We start from the raw sequence: 9685 nt of genomic DNA, 5'->3' as shown, positions 1-9685 counted from the left end.
CTCCGCTGCTGCAGATGTTCTAACTGCACCATCTGCACATCCTTAAAAAAGCATTATCATATTTTTCAGAGATACATTGCGTTGTTTGCTGTTCAGTGAAAAGATCATTTACATTTTTGCAAATAAAACATCATCTTCAAAAATGATGTGCACTTAAGTCTATAAAAATGTCTTTTTTAAAAAAGGAAATGATATTTTTGGTAACACTATCATTAGCTATGTCATTTTAAATCATTTGGTGGACAAACCTAGAAGTCTTGCAACTTTAAGAAGAAAATGCATAGAGAAGGAAAAAGCAGACAATAACAATTTTGCAGTTTACAAAACTAGCTTACATGTTCAAATTGAGTTTTTGATCCCATGAAGTCAAAGACACTGTGTTGTGGTGAGTCTGAGATTAGGTCTGGAACGCTGGTCTTAAAAATAGACCAAGGTGAGCTGTTATTAATCAGGAAAATGCTTCCACTGAAAGTATGGTAAAAATGAAGACCTGCTCTGTGATTGACTTTTGAATTCGTGCTTTCATGTTGTAATTAGAGTGTAGCATAACTGAAAGAGAAAGAGAGGGAACTAGAATATTCTTTTCTGTAATGATGCAAAGATGTAATATTATACAACTGTTTTGTGTTTTAATAACATTTGCAAAGAACCTCCAATCTTATTTGGGTTAATATTTTGAAGGTTTTAAATTTCCATGGTCTGCTGGCAAATCCAGCAAAAAGTAATAGATACATAAGCAGAGTGGCCCAGAAAATGAAACGCAGAAACAGCTGAACTAATCTGTACTGATGAGTGTGGGTTCCTTAGGGTAGATCAAGGAGGTTTTGTTCACTAGTGGCTTATATTTTGGAAAAAAGTGCTATTTTCTGCCTTTTTTTTTTTTGTCCTCTAACTCCTTAAAGCTTCCTATAAAATAGAGAAAAAAACTTCAGAAAATTTCATACAAAAACTGTAGCATAAAATACGGTAGCATGCCTTGCTGCTCAACAGATAGGGTAAACAGGCTGTTCTGTTGTTGAAGCTGCTATCAGAAACTGCAAGAAGTGAGGCAATTCCTGAAGTTAAGATTACTCTGTCCAAGCAGCCATCACACAACCACTATATTATCACTCTCTCACCCTAAATATAAACTTAAATGAATTGCCCTTTGTACTAGATGCAGTATGAAACACATAGAAAGTCCAAAATTACTATCTTAACACATCCTGTAGCAACTCTCCCTGATTTTTTATCTCATTGTCTGAATAATATACTTATTAATTTGGTAACAGGGTGGACAGCCATGATGGATAAAGGATATCCAGAAACAGGTGTTCTAACTGTGAGCCAGCAGTGGCCCAGGTGGCCAAGAAAGCCAGTAGCATCTTGGCTTGTATCAGAAACAGTGTGGTCAGCAGGACCAGGGAAGTCATTCTGCCCTTGTACTCGGCACTGGTGAGACCACATCTCGAATCCTGTGTTCAGTTTTGGGCCCCTCACTATAAGAAAGACATTGAGGTCCCGGAGCTTGTCCAGGGAAGAGTGACGAACCTGGTGAAGGGGCTGGAGAACAAGTCTTACGAGGAGAGGCTGAGAGAGCTGGGGTTGTTTAGCCTGGAGAAGAGGAGGCTGAGGGGAGACCTTATTGCTCTTGACAACTACCTAAGAGGAGGTTGTAAAGAGGTGGGTGTTGGTCTCTTCTCCTAAGTGATATGTTATAGGACGAGGGGGAATGGCCTCAAGTTGTACCAGGGGAGGTTCAGATTAGGAAAAATTTCTTCACTGAAAGGGTTATCAAGCACTGGCAGAGGCTGCCCAGGGAGGTGGTTGAGTCACCATCTCTGGTGGTGTTTAAAAGAAGGGTAGATGAAGTGCTTAGGGATATGATTTAATAATGGACAAGTGCAGTTGGACTTGATGATCTCAAAGGTCTTTTCCAACCTAGTGATTCAATGATTCTATGATTGTAGTTTCAGGTAGTGCGTTAATTAAGAGAACCAACAAGAGTTTCTCCTCTTCCATAGATTTCAGTATAATATTTCTATCTTCTTCTGTTTGCTGGCTGCAGTGGAAACATTATCGTTAATGATCACCCCAAGGTATGAAATTATTCTTATTCTCAGGCCTTAGGCATGTGCTGAACTCCTCTTTAAATCCATGGTATTTAAGCTCTTGAAGTGAGATTCTGGAGAATTTCTAAGGGGAGAAGCATAAAAGGACTAGAAGCAGAAGGGGCAAAGGTCACATAAAAATATCTTCACAATCTTGGGAGTTTGTTCTGCCTACAAGTGTTTTTGGACAACGCAGATTAGGCAGCCTCCCTTGTCTGTTCTACAAAGTGTGATCTGTACAGAAATCCCAGTGTTCTGGGAGCTCGTAGTTTTGTCCTCATTCAGACATCGCCCATACACCACACCTTCGAGGGCCATCAAGCTCAGTTCATCTGCCAGGGGAACTTCTCACCTGCCTTTGCTGTACAGAGGACTTCTGGTATCTCCTCCCAGTACTCCAGCTGCTGGATCCAGGATACAGGGGCCAAAGCAAAGGTTAAACTTAAGCTTGTACCTACGTTCCTTCCTGAACTAATAGGTCCTCACATATGTTTAATCAATCTCCCGTTCAAGGCCAAAATTACTATCATCCCTTCTTGCTTTCATTTGCTTTGCATTGTCTAATATAGCAGCATAATCTCGTGGGGTTTGTTTTAATTTAATAATATTGTAAGTATTTTTCCACTATTCTTTCACCTTTCCTTTCTAATTCTTCTTAAAGAAAAATCTTTTGAGAATGCATGTCTTGTCTGTATGTGATCCACCATTCCACCATCTGTCTCAGGAAATTTAGGATGCATTTATATAGTTATTTAAGTCTTCATGTATGTGCAGTTTGATTTATGTATTGTCTAATAGTATATACCATAGAAATGATTTTTTTCTTTGACAGTCTTACTGGCTCTTTCTGGAAATGACATTTTTATGGTGAATTGCAGAGATTTTCATTATTTTTTATAACTTCATTTAGTCAGACACACTTAACAAAATAATAAGTATGTACATTTTTTCTTTCTTTGCTGCTATGCATACAAGAGAGAGATTGTCACAGAAATATGGGTCATTTTTTAACCTGATACTCAATAAAATAAAATAAAATAAAATAAAATAAAGAAATGCTAGCTGAAAACTGATGCAGTGATCCGTGATTGGTGGCAAAATTTCAGCACTGTGCAGCTATTACAGGGAGAAAATAAGGAAATAATTTGATTTATGATTATATAGATCACAAAGTTACAGCTAAATGTTAAGTCAAATGTGCAGCATTTTATGTGGGGTTTGGAAATAGAGCTCTGCAGTTTCCTGTTATTTGTCTGTGAAGTGTAGAGGTGGATTTTTCAGGAGCTGAGTTTTCAGCTTCTACTTCATTATGAGAATCGTGTTATATTAGAGCAATATTTTTCACTTATGATTTACCAAGTTTTTGGCTTAGCTGTACAGAAAACTTCTGACTTAGAACTGGGTCAGAGTGCTCAGACTGGAGAATTCGTTATGGTGAATTCTCAGGACAATGCTACTTTAACAGGAAATTGTATTTCTGGGCTGTGAAAAGATATCTGGAGGAAAAGCTTGCATGTCTGAAGCAATTAAACCCCAAATCCAGCATGGCTGGATATGGATAATTGGTTACTTAAAATTACTTAGCCTACATGTGTTTTGCACTCTATCCTCGTGTTCTTATAATCAGAAAGTTACTGGGCAAAATCAGAAGACTTGAGCTGATTAAATCTTCATTTTGGACCATAAGCCCTTTCCTGTAGAGATGTATGCTGTGGTATATGAGCCGATGAAATCTTATAACACGATGTCCTGATCCTTGCTGAGAGTATCACATGTTATCACAACATAAGAATTAAATAATATTACGAAGTTGTCATGCAGATGAAGCAGATACCGCTTTGGGATAATATTATGTTGTATCACGCCTAGAATAATGGCAAATTGTTAATTAAAATCTCTTGATATTTTCAATGAGCCAATTTTCTGCTTCTTATAGCTGCCAAATTTTAGTCTTTAAGGCAGAAATCCATGATCCCCAGGCTACTCTCTCTCTTTCTGGGCATGCGGGAAGTGCAGTCAAATGTTTTATTTTTTTCTGTGAATCCACTCAATGGAAAAATAGGCTGCTAATCCCGTCCTGACCATTTCTCTTGCATTCTTTTTCCATTCCAGCCCCCCCCCCCCCCACGTTACTCTTCCATCATTAGCTCTTCCTTAGTGTAGTAAGACTAAGGCTGAACAGGAAAGGAATGACACTGTGACTTGAAGATGATGGAGGAGAGGCAGGAAAGAGCAAGAGTAAGATAGGCTGGGAGGGGGGAAACTGGGAAGGGAGCAGAAACCAGGAGTGCTGGACAAATCATCGTGGAAGGAAGGCTGAGAAGAAAAAAGAAATTAAGCAGCATCCTGAGATTAGTAGGACAAAGAAGCTGTGCTTAGTGACCTGCTGGGAGTGTAGAGAAGGAGCAGATAGCATGAAAAGAGAGATGCCTGTGAGCAAGATCTTCACTGAGGGGATGAACTGGCTGGATAGAAAGAACATGGCAGAACATCTGAATTGTCAGTTCAGAAATTAAGAAATCACGGAAAACTGTAAAAATGGCAAGTCTGAGTGTTAAGAATGTCACTCCTGTACGTGGGCTGTACAGGACTTGTCCAGCCCCTGTCTCTGGCGTGCACTTGAAGACAGAGCGGGGTGCAGGCTTGTTCCTGCAGCACACACCAAAGGAGCAGAAGAGCTGGGGAGCAGCGGACCAGCCAATGCTGTCAGGATTGGTAGGGCTGGTTAAGCAAACCTGGGGAACATACCCAAGGAGATTAGTAGGAAGGCATTTTAAAGGCAAAATAGAGGCTGAAAGGCTTCCCCCTCCCCCATTTTCCCCATTAACTTTGGCCATAGTCTGATAAGGAGCTAGGACTTCAACCAAACAACTGAAAAAGGAGGAAGAGAAGGCCACTGAGGAATTCAGTGGGGCAGGATGCTGAGAGAAAAACCTTATAAACTGGTAGATTAGTGTATTTACTTCACTGTAAATGGTCCTGAAACAACAGCCAGTTTTTTTTATCTGTTCTCAATTTTAAAGCCTGCAGACTTTTATCTTTGTAGATAAATGGATAAAGTTGAATTCCTTGTCTCGTAAAAAGTTCATCAGGTGAATGATGTACTTCTTTGAAAACATCAGCAGTCTTCCTAGTCCAAGTGGTGTTCACAGTAGGTTCCCAGCCAGTGGAAGGCAAAACTCCTGCTCTCTTTGAATAGCATAGAGGCAAGCTATGTATAATTGAATCTCTTATTTTTATTGTTGAACCACTGATTTTATCCAGGCTTCCTATGCGCTGCGCTTGCTAATCTCAGGGGATGACATTTGTGATTTTCAAAGAAAGCTTTAAAGACCTTAAGTTCTTCTGTCCACAAAGTGCACATCTAGAAGCACCCACCAGATTATCTGGTCTTATTGTCTGTCTTCTGTCTGTCTTTTATTCTGCTGAGGCTGGTAACTCGGCTGAGGTTGAAACAATACCTGCAAGAAGAGCACTCAGCCTTACTTTGGGGACACTGAAGGCCTGAAGTCCAGTGCTTCCTTTGGCAATTGATTTCTCTGCTAAACAATATGAACATATCTGGCTTCATTTTTTAGCCACTGGTTTCTGGTTCTGCTAAAATCACCAGTCTTTTACTGCTTCATATTTTTTCTTCATGGAAAATTTTTTCCTCACCAACACATACTAGACAATCACTTTTCAATCTTCTTTTATGACTAAGCTTCTTAAAGGTCTCTTCAAAAGCTTTTATCTCTCATGTTTGGATACTTCTTCTAACAGCATTATCTATTCAGGCAAGAACCATACATGCCCTGTGACACTGATGTCTGTAATCAGCTGCTTGCTATCCCTACATCCTAACTCCTTTGCAGACACGGTTTCTCATTTGGTAGATACAAACGACATTCCTTGTTCCTGAACCAGCTTCTCATTTGGCCCTGGTAGATTGCACAGGGATAAGATTTGTTCCTGTGTGTTCCCTGTACCATATCCTTCTCCTAACTTCACTTACTGCTTCATCCATCTTCATGTCTCCCACCCACTCTGTCTTCACCAGGAGCAGCTGTCGGAGCCCAGCCACTACTCAGAGAAGAATTCAAGACTCATTGGTCTAGATGTACAAAGGTGCTAGTAGGAACACAACCCTTGTTAAGCTTGGAGGGGATGCCTGTGTCTGCATCTTACATTAAACAGTTTTATGCTAAAATAACAGAAGATGCCTGGACTGCTGTTTCACCACTCACAGGCTGTTAGCAGCGATTCCCCTCATGCCCTGCCTCAGGAATCTCTCATGTTTCCATACACTGGTACAACTTGACTAGAGAGGGTAGCATATAGGATGCAGGGAGAAATTCTGCATGTTAGCCTCTAGTTTGGTAGTTGAGTTTCTCTCCTGAGAGAAGTAGCTTTACCTTCCCTTCAGGCGAGAAAACGGATCTGGGATGGGATATTTGGTTGCTGCACAATTAAGCAGAGCGGGAGGTTAATATATAGAGGAGCGACAATTAAATTGCACTCAGAAGTGCTTTTGGGTGCCTTGTCATTGCCTCTTCTCTTTGCTAGAGCTCTCTCTTATTCCTTTGCTACCTGCATCATATGGACTATCGCATGATGCATGCATCTAGGGAAGCTCTCCTTTGCCGCTGCCTGTGGCTAGTGCTGGACAAAACTGGATGGATGCTTCATTCTGGTTTTCATTCTAAAGAGTATGAAATTTGTGTTTTAACATCTTGAATAATGAACAAGCCATTTTTTTTTATTTCTATGAAGCTGGAACTCCACCTCTCTGTCTTTTTCCCTTCAGGATGAATAAAACGAATAATGATCCATGACTGTGCCAAAACCCAACTCCCTTCTCGAGTCTTTCTTTGTTTTTCCTTCTCTTTTTGTTCAAGCTTTTTTAACTGTAGAGGTGACAGTGTGGCGAAAGAAAGGCTGGAGACCTCTGAAGTTTCAGAAGTTAAAATGGCAAATTTCTGTCTCATTTTCACAGGGTTTTTTCCCTCAAAGTTTCCATAAAGCATGTAATGGTGGGGCTATACTCAGGCATCACTTGCAGCAGCTCCACACCAAGAGCTTTGGTGGGTTTTATTCCTAACATTTAACCCTTGTGATGAAACCTGCAAATCCTGGGAAGGACTTACCATACACTTCTCATCGGTAGGTGTTCTCCTGGGGCTTTGGACATGGGCATCTGGCTGGATGGGAGCTGACTGCACCTCATTGCATCATCCCACATGTCCCACGGTCCCACTTGTGTGTTTCTCCAGATGAGCTTCCCTGCACAGGAACTGCCCACAGCATTAGACACATCCTGTTACTTAGATCATTGTCTTGTGCCTCAGAAGATCTCACACCACAACAGAGCATGATGAGAGATTCAGGCAGCCAGCAGCCCTGGTGAGTTGGTGAGTGCAGAGGAGGGTAGGGTGAGATCACAAAGTTTTTCTCCTGCCATTCATAGTCATCTCACAGGAATTAATGCACTGTAGGTGATTGCAGATGTGTCAGAGCAGCACCAAAGAACTACATGACCTGAATTCTGGTATGATAAACACTTGTCAGATAGCTGACACTAATCAATAAGTGTCATCTAATAACAACAGGCTGACACCAGACATGAACTTTCTCCATGAGACTTTCACATTGGATTTACAGAGAAAACCTGTGGGATCAGCAGCTGGGCTTGTTACATTTCTTGTGAACTACAGCTTTGAAATTCTTGGCTTGCCTCTTTCTGCATGTCAAGGCAATTAATCTTTTTTTTTTTTTTTTAGTTTCAGTTTGGGTTGGTACACACATATATAGCAATGAAAATGATGCCAGTAGAGTCACATGGCAGGAACTATAATGTTAACTTCATCCTGGCTGTGCTTTTTATGCTTAACAAGAGAAGATCAGGAAATAAGGAGAGTGTTGGATTTAATTTTGAATTTCCTGGCCCTTTGCTGTTTGTTGTCTTGAAGATAACACCATCTAAATATACAGGGTCTTAAAAATTTAATTTCCTTTTTCTATTTCCTAGTTCCTATTGCTCAGGCTTTCAGGCTTCAATTGTAGCTCCTCTTGAAGTAGAGACTTTTTATAATTCTGAATGTGTTTTCTGATTCACACCACATTTACATTCCTCTTGTTCCTTTCCACTTTTCTCCCAAGCAAAAGCTCTGTTTTCCTGCACATAGAGTCAGCCTGTGGTGCCAGAGGGAAGGTACAGAAGCGAGAATTTGTTGATACTGCCAGTGCTTTTCCTTTTCACTCTTCTCACCATGTCACTGAAGACGGCTGTTGCTCAACAGGACACATCAGCAGACCTGACATAGGGCTTGTTTGATCTCAGTGTCCAAAATGTTTTGCAAGAGGGAGAAAGCCTCTTTCTAGAGGCCAAAAATAAACCAAACCTTGCCATTACACCTTGAGACCAATAGGCACAAGCACTGATGCTTTCTTGTGGTGTGACTGAGCTTACCGGTGTCATTTCCAACTGCTGCCACCTCAGTGGAGGAAGGAGCTCTGTCCACAGCCGTGTCCTGGCTGCCTTTGCTACCTGTGAGCTGGCAGCCACCCAAGGGCCAGGAAGCTCCATTCTTCATCTCCCAGTGGATTCTCCACAAAGGAAGACCAGCAAATTCGAAGGGATTCTGGCAAGAGACCTGGTTGCCTCACTCAGGGTTCTTTGAATTTCGGAGTTCACCCTTGTTTGGTTAAAACTCACAGCCTGTGCTATGTTGCGCTGACTTCTTCAGTGTTTTAAACCTGCACAATGTTTCCTATTATTAGATTTTTTTTTATATGAGCCATTCTTTTTGTCAATGCTAAAAGGTACCACCTATTTTTTTAGTGCCGCCTGGCAAATAGCACTCTGTAGAAATGGAAATAAGGCCACATTTTCATAACAGAGGGTCTTCTGGTAATTCTAGACAGGCACAGTACTTCTCATTTAAAATCTAAAACAAGTTAAAGTAAATGTCTTTGTACATGTGGAAATTATTTTCTAATAATGGTTAGATATTCTTGTTTATTATTTATGTGCAGAAAATTCTGGTAGCAATTAACATCTTAATGAAATCTTTATATAGAATAATTTTTTAAATGAAAACACAATTGTGAATATGATTTGCTGCTCCTAGCAAACCAAGCATAATTAGATCCAGTTTAATAATATGCAAAACTATTAACATATAAAGAATGTACCCTGAAAACCCTCCTGTGATGACACAGGATCATCAGAAGAAGCTGAACTTACTTTTCCCAAGGTCCTGCAACACAGATGAGGCTGAAATGCTGTTGCAGTTACATCACACTGACCCACTGGTGAGACAGTCAGTCATTTATTTGCAGAAAGCCCGTGCACTGTGAACCTTTATTTGCCTTTTCTCACCAGACGGTTTTACCTCTTGAGTGAGAGATGAAACCTCTTTCAAGTTTAGATTTCAGGAAATTCAAAACTCAATGAGAAATTAAGGTCTTGTTTGGTTTTGGGATTTTGCTATGTTATATCCACTGGTGACAGCCTCTGATGGGGCTTTGTCAGCGTTTTCCCTAAGTGCCTACATGCAAGGCTGCTATTTACACTAGTGGAGATTAGCCATCCCCCAAACAGGAGTAAATTGCAC

The sequence above is a fragment of the Phaenicophaeus curvirostris genome, chromosome 2 (genome assembly GCF_032191515.1).
Source record: "Phaenicophaeus curvirostris isolate KB17595 chromosome 2, BPBGC_Pcur_1.0, whole genome shotgun sequence".
NCBI lineage: Eukaryota > Metazoa > Chordata > Aves > Cuculiformes > Cuculidae > Phaenicophaeus > Phaenicophaeus curvirostris.
The sequence above is the reverse complement of the archived record's forward strand: the minus strand, read 5'-3'. Positions refer to the sequence as shown.